Source organism: Bombus impatiens, unplaced genomic scaffold, assembly GCF_000188095.3.
Source record: "Bombus impatiens unplaced genomic scaffold, BIMP_2.2 scf_1079, whole genome shotgun sequence".
NCBI classification, from domain to species: Eukaryota; Metazoa; Arthropoda; class Insecta; order Hymenoptera; family Apidae; genus Bombus; species Bombus impatiens.
Window position 1 is genome coordinate 414,183 of NT_177498.1, and position 6,108 is coordinate 420,290.

The 6,108-nt window shown below is 50.6% G+C and overlaps 1 long non-coding RNA gene across 2 annotated transcripts in view; it reads right to left on the reverse strand.

Annotated features, from left to right (window-relative positions):
* The window catches only part of LOC117152308, a 30,248-nt gene that overhangs the window by 12,695 nt on the left and 11,445 nt on the right, over positions 1 to 6,108 (reverse strand). For both annotated transcript variants that reach the window (XR_004462652.1, XR_004462651.1), the window contains exon 2: positions 4,210 to 4,357. This is a non-coding gene — a long non-coding RNA (uncharacterized LOC117152308). The remainder of the gene's footprint in view (positions 1 to 4,209; positions 4,358 to 6,108) is intronic.

Consider the following 6,108-nt stretch of genomic DNA (forward strand, 5'->3'; position numbering starts at 1 on the left):
AGCAGTCGGTCCGGCAGCGCCTCGAGCCTCTTTCCCGTAAATTCCTACTCGCGTGTTTTTCATCCGCTCTAAAGGCCTCTGTACACGTTGAAACGCGTTCCGACGCATCGCTACTCGAGTTTCGCGATACGCCTCGCGACCTACGTAGGTCCGGTATCGGCGAATCGGTATCGCCACGCGTGCGTTTCCTCGTTCTTTCGACGACGCGCCATTGGAAGATCCATCGTCGTCCTCTCGGTCTTTCGTCCTTTATCGATAAACCGAAAGCGACGCACGCTTCGCCACGCGATTCAACGCGTACAAAGGCCTTAACGTAGCTTGTACACGCGCGTTACTCGCATCGGCTACGCCAACGTCTACCGTTTCTTTCACGAGTCACGAATCGCACTCTCCGCTTCCCGAGCAAACCAATTTTTCTCTCCCGAAAATATTCGCCCCTCCGTTTCGCCGGAATTCTACTCGAAATGATAGTAAAACGCGGCGATTTCGTGCAACAAACCGTCTCAGGTAACCGGTTCGTTCTACCTCTGTTCGAAAAACAACTCGCTCGAGAAGCAACGTTGAATTTTGTATTTTAATCGAAACTTTCGAACGCGCTAGGAAATAACCCAGCGGTTTTAAACGTTGCATTCTCCGTATGCTCGTGTCACGAACGACACGCTCGCGGTTACGTCACGATGTACTTTTACGTTCGTTTATACAATCGTTTTTGAAATATCTTACGTTCGGCGCAAAGTCGGAGTCGGAGTGGCGACAGCTGGCGACGGAAGACACGAAGGGAAATATCCGAATACAAGGTCTTGCGTTTCTTATATACGTTTGTTGACAAACAGACGATAACACGCGATAGTAGCGTAGTATGTAACGCTGCTGACGTAACGTATTGCGTAATATTTGTTGACGAATAGAAAAGACGCGCGCGATCGACCATCGATCTGCGAGAAACGCGCGAACCAAAACACCGAAAGTACCATGCGTCGACCAGATTATTTACACGGTCGTCGCGTATAGCACGTATTTATCGAGCCACGCGGACATACGCGTTCCATTATTTTCCATTTTATTTTTTATCCGTGCCTTTCGGCTCGAGCTCGCCGTTACGTCTTCCTGCTTGCATTTACCTCGGCATCTTACACGTCGCGTCCGACCGTCTCTTGACGTAATTTTTTTTTTTTTTTTTTTATAGCAACAAGTACAGAAACGAGTACGGGAATTTGGTAATCGAGCGATCGGTACACGCGGAACACGAATAAGAAAGCAGAGACAAAGGCGCGTTTAGGCGGACGCGAGCCGAGGTCGATCGAACGGTGTTTGAACGCCTCCTCGATTCCTCCATCGGGTGAAAGCAACGTGTTCCTGGTAATGACTTCGTCATAGTGCAGACTCCGCGCCCGTTGTCTGGTAATACTGGTAATACCAAGCAGAGTTACGGGACTATCGACGTACCGCTGTGCTACCGAAAAACATTCCTTGCCTATTTTGCCGCGCGTTAATTACCTAGCGCGTTTTATTTCCCCGTCTCTTCGGCCAGCGCTGCTTTTCTTTCTTTCTCTCTCTCTCTCTCTCTCTCTCTCTCTCTCTCTCGATCTTTCTCCTAATCAAGACCCACGAAACACGGCCGTGCAAAAATCCTAACGGTCGATCAAATAACAACTGCGAGCTACGTATCGGTCGTTGCAAGCTAGAAATAGAAAACCGCGAGCAGAAATTACGTACGTTCGCGTTCGTCGTAATTTTCCTTTTTATATAATTGCACGACGTTTTTCTTCGTAAACGCGCACCGTTAACGACGGAAGCCTGCTTCGAAACGGCAATTCGAAATCGCGTTCGAAACTCTCGCTTGCCATTCTAATGGTACAGGACGATCTCGTTTCTTATCCGTTTCTTATCCGTTTCTTATCCGCTCTTTCTACCGACCTTCTAATGGCATATCATCTCGCGTTCTAACTCGCGCTCTAAATATAATAAACGCTGCTCTGCAAAACCAACGATTCCGACTTGTTATACTCTTTCGTTGCGAGTTTCCGGCGATTCCGTCTTTCTTTGCGCGCGTTACGAAGGAGAGGTGGTACTCTTTTAATTTCGAGCGACAAAAAGGAAAAAAAAATCAAAAAAAAGAAGAAACATGGAAAAACGACGCGACCGGAGAACGATAGAAAAAAAATCTCGACGCGAGGAATTCGAGTCGGAGCAAAAAAAAGGAGATGGACCTTACCGGAAGTGGCCGCGACTCGATCACCCTCGGATCGTTACAACGAGGCTCGTCGTAGCCGTGGAACGATGCGAGGCGAGCACGAGAGAGAGCGCGAGAGAGAGAGAGAAAGAGAGAGAGAAATCAAGTGGAGAAGGTGGAGAAAGAAGGTAGAAGCAGGGAGGAAAGAGAAGGGCTCTACTGTCACGGGAACGCCACGCGTGATCGAGTTACCTGGACGAACTGGCGTGGCGCAGGTGAGGTTGGTGCACGGCCTGCGGGACAAAGAACCGCAAGAAATACCGATACTACCTTACTCTGGGACTGTAAGGTCGCTGTCGCGACCCAAAATCGATACGTCCGCGCGCTCAGCGTCCCTCGGTTGCCTAGCGAAACCGGCTATTTCGACATTCGAGTTCGCGCGACCCGACGAATCCGTAAACCGCGACAGAGCGTTTCGCGTTGCGCGTGAAAAGAACGAAATTCGTCGACGGTGGTCGTCCGGCGAAGCGCGCTTTTACCAGAGGCCAGACACGCGAGCCCTTCGCACGACATCGATACGACGAAACATAGAGATACCCTCTAGCATCGCCTCGTCCTTCCTGTGCGGTTTCGCCGTTACGTTCCCTCGCATACGCGCAACTACTTGCGCTTACTTACCGGCCCCTGCACCTTCCTTTACCTTTGCACGCGTGTACACGCGCGACGAATCGCGCTCTGCTTGCCATCCATGGCCGTACAAGTGGAAGTATCTACGTTTTCGAGCACCGGCTCTTTCACGTCGTTTCCACGACCACGACTATTTTCCTCTCTTTTCTCGTATCTCGGTTGTTCCCCTTCGCGGTTTGCCCTGTCGAACGTTCGGTAAATCCCTCTAGCTATAAGTTATCGCGCGGACCACTATATCCCCGCTAGAAACCAGCGTCGTATAGTAGGTCGGCTGGACGTCTCCTTCTTGGCCTTCGTTCGATCCGCTCTCTGTACGTCCGCGGTGCTGGTTGATCGACACGTCGCGCCACTCTTTTCTTACGCGTTTCATCGCGTTTCTCTTCGTTTCCTCTGCAACCGTGGATCCGGATCGCAGCCATGGTATTCGCTCGTAACCATCGTAATAAGCATACACGCCTTAAACTTAACTCGTCGAGTTTCCGTTTGCTCGATCGTTTCGTAAACCGTCCGATATTCTCTTTCCGCTTTTCTTCTTCTTAAACGCTCGTGCGCGCACCAGAACCAGGCCGACGCCTTTTTCTCCCGACTTTGTCCCTGTCTAACGATACAGCCATCACGGCCGATTCTCGCGTACTCCAACGAGAAAATATTTTTACCCGGCGTTCTATGACTCTGCGAATCGCTGTCCGTCGCGACTCTTACTTACTCGACGAATGCCACCGTTCCACGAAAATAACGCAATTCGACTGCTAATTGCGTCCGTGTGGCAAACGATGCCGATACCGAACCGTTACGCGTCGGACACGATTACGCGACGGATCGATATCGATCGACCTTGTATCGCGGTCAGTGCGACGTCAAAGTATCTAGGCGATATATGTAAAATTGCTCCGTGAAACGACTCACCGGACATCCTTATACCGCTCGAAACGTTGCTCGTCCATGTTCCTACGTCCATGTTCCTCGATCCGTTCTCTCGATTCCTCGCGAACGTTCAACGAACCAACGATTTCTATCGGCAGGGTCACACCCTCTAAAGGGGTCGTCTAGGTAAGCTGGCCGATGCGCGTTAGAAGCCATATCTGTTTCTTAAAAGAGTAAGAAAACTGCAACTACTCTTTGTATCTGGTTACCGATCGTCGTTGTCGTTGTACGACGTTCGAATAGATCTTTACCTTATCGGAAAATTAATATCGTCGCGTTCTTTGGGCTGGCCATCTCCATCGCGGTTTCCACGATCCAGCGGCGCCTAACGAGGTAAATTCAAACGAGGGCATTATCGAAACGAAAAAAACGACTGTAGCTTCGAAAGAAGGTCAGATAGAATATAAAGAGGAAGGACGAGATACCGATGCGACGATCGTCCGGAGAGCTTCGGTTATTCCGGACGGCAGCCAGTGACACCCAGAGGGCTGCGGTCCGTGACAGCCGGTTCGCCAAGCTCGCGAGAAACTTCGTCCAACTGATTTTCACGCGTCGTCGTGGCTTTTCCCCTTTCTGCAAGAGCAAGTGCATCTATAGAGAACGTCGAAACGTCGAAAAGCGTCGCGATCGACCAGATGAAAGCAGTTTCATCGGTTCGGAGGAATCGCGATATAGTTTCCAACGAGTCTCTGAAAATTTGCGAGAAAAACGGATGGCTGGCGGTAACTGTATACGCGAACTCGAGTGCGCTTCGACCGTTTATTTTGAATTTGTCGCGAGTTCGATGACCGATGACGACGAACGACGGCCGCGAAGAAAGGCTGCGTCCGCGTAACCATTCCTACATATGCATACATGTATTACAACGCATAAACACACGACGCGCATTCGCAATTTTTTCTCCTCGATCCCCTGTGTTTTCATATTTGTTCGCCACGGCTGGCTTTTCCGTTCTACGCGAATTCTTACGACGTTCGAGCAGCTACGGTCGCGATAGAGCCATCGGTCGTAACGAGAAAACCGGCCGCGACGATTTATCGGAAAGAGCAGGGACAACGGACGGCGAGGTTTTTCCCGGGCGAAAAAATTAAGAGGGAAGACGAGCGAGCGGCAAACACATGCCTTTGTTATTACAGGCGTCGAAATTCTACACCTATTCTACGACCTCTTTGAATCTGTCTCTGTTTAATTAGGAAACCTCGCTGTTTCTCTTTGTTCGAACGCGTTCCGTTTCCTACGCGGCATTCTCGCGGCATTCTGCGCGCTACTCTCGTCGATTTTCACCTTGTTGCGTAATTCGGCAACGATCGCGTTCCTCCTCGCCTCCTATCCTCCTAGGATACAAAGGGGCGACTAAACTAAACGCGATTAAAGCGAGAATAAATGGAAATAAAACGCACCTCGGCCACCTCGCGATTTTTCGCGATAAACATTTTATAGAAACGCGTTCGCGTAAGTAAGTATTTCGCGCGATGGAAACGTCGACGAAGAGAGAAGAATAAAGAACGAGGAGGATCGCGGTGGAGGTCGCGGATAAGATGGAGAGAAAAGGTGCCGCGGTGAGCTCAGCAGGGACACCTGCGTCGAAGCCGCGTTGATAATCCGCCTTATCCTAAAACAGGATCGACCGTGAGATCGCGTAGGCGTGTCAGGACGTGTCAGTGCTGGCCCATAACCGCGTCTTCCTCGTAACTAACCGCTGCTCGCTCTTTCCCTGCCTACGATTCCTCCCTTTTCCTCCGTTCTCTTCTCTCTCGTCGTCTTCGTCGCGTCCAAGAAAGGGAATACGATTCGATGCTCGTGGCTCGAGCGTCGTTGTTTCGACGCCGGCAGGACCGACATCCGCGCGTAGCAGCGTATCCCGTCTTCTCTTTTTCCCTCGCCTCTTTTTTCTTCCATCCGAGAGTCTCGACGTCCGGAGAATCGACGAGCTTGAGGTTGAGGTGGGACGATAAGCCAGTGAAAAATGAAAAACCTGTTCCTCTTCCTGCGTCGGGATGAAACGGTGGTCATTACATGGTCGAGCGCGCACGGAGGTCTCAAATATAGGTGTACCTGCCACTGGCCGTGAGTATCGCGAGAAGCTACACGAAGGATATGAGAAAAACCTCGAGTCGACCGGAAGCTAGTCTCTCCCGATAGACCACCTTATATACAGGCAACGGCGAACGCTTCGTACGCTGTTTAAAATAAAACCGCGGAAACTCGGTCGCAGCTATGGGAACATTTTTCCTTTTTTTCTTTTTTTTTTTTATCTTATCGAGAGTGGCTGCTTCGACCGCTTTGCGTCCACTTCTCGGCTCCTAAGAACACGCGGCCGAGCC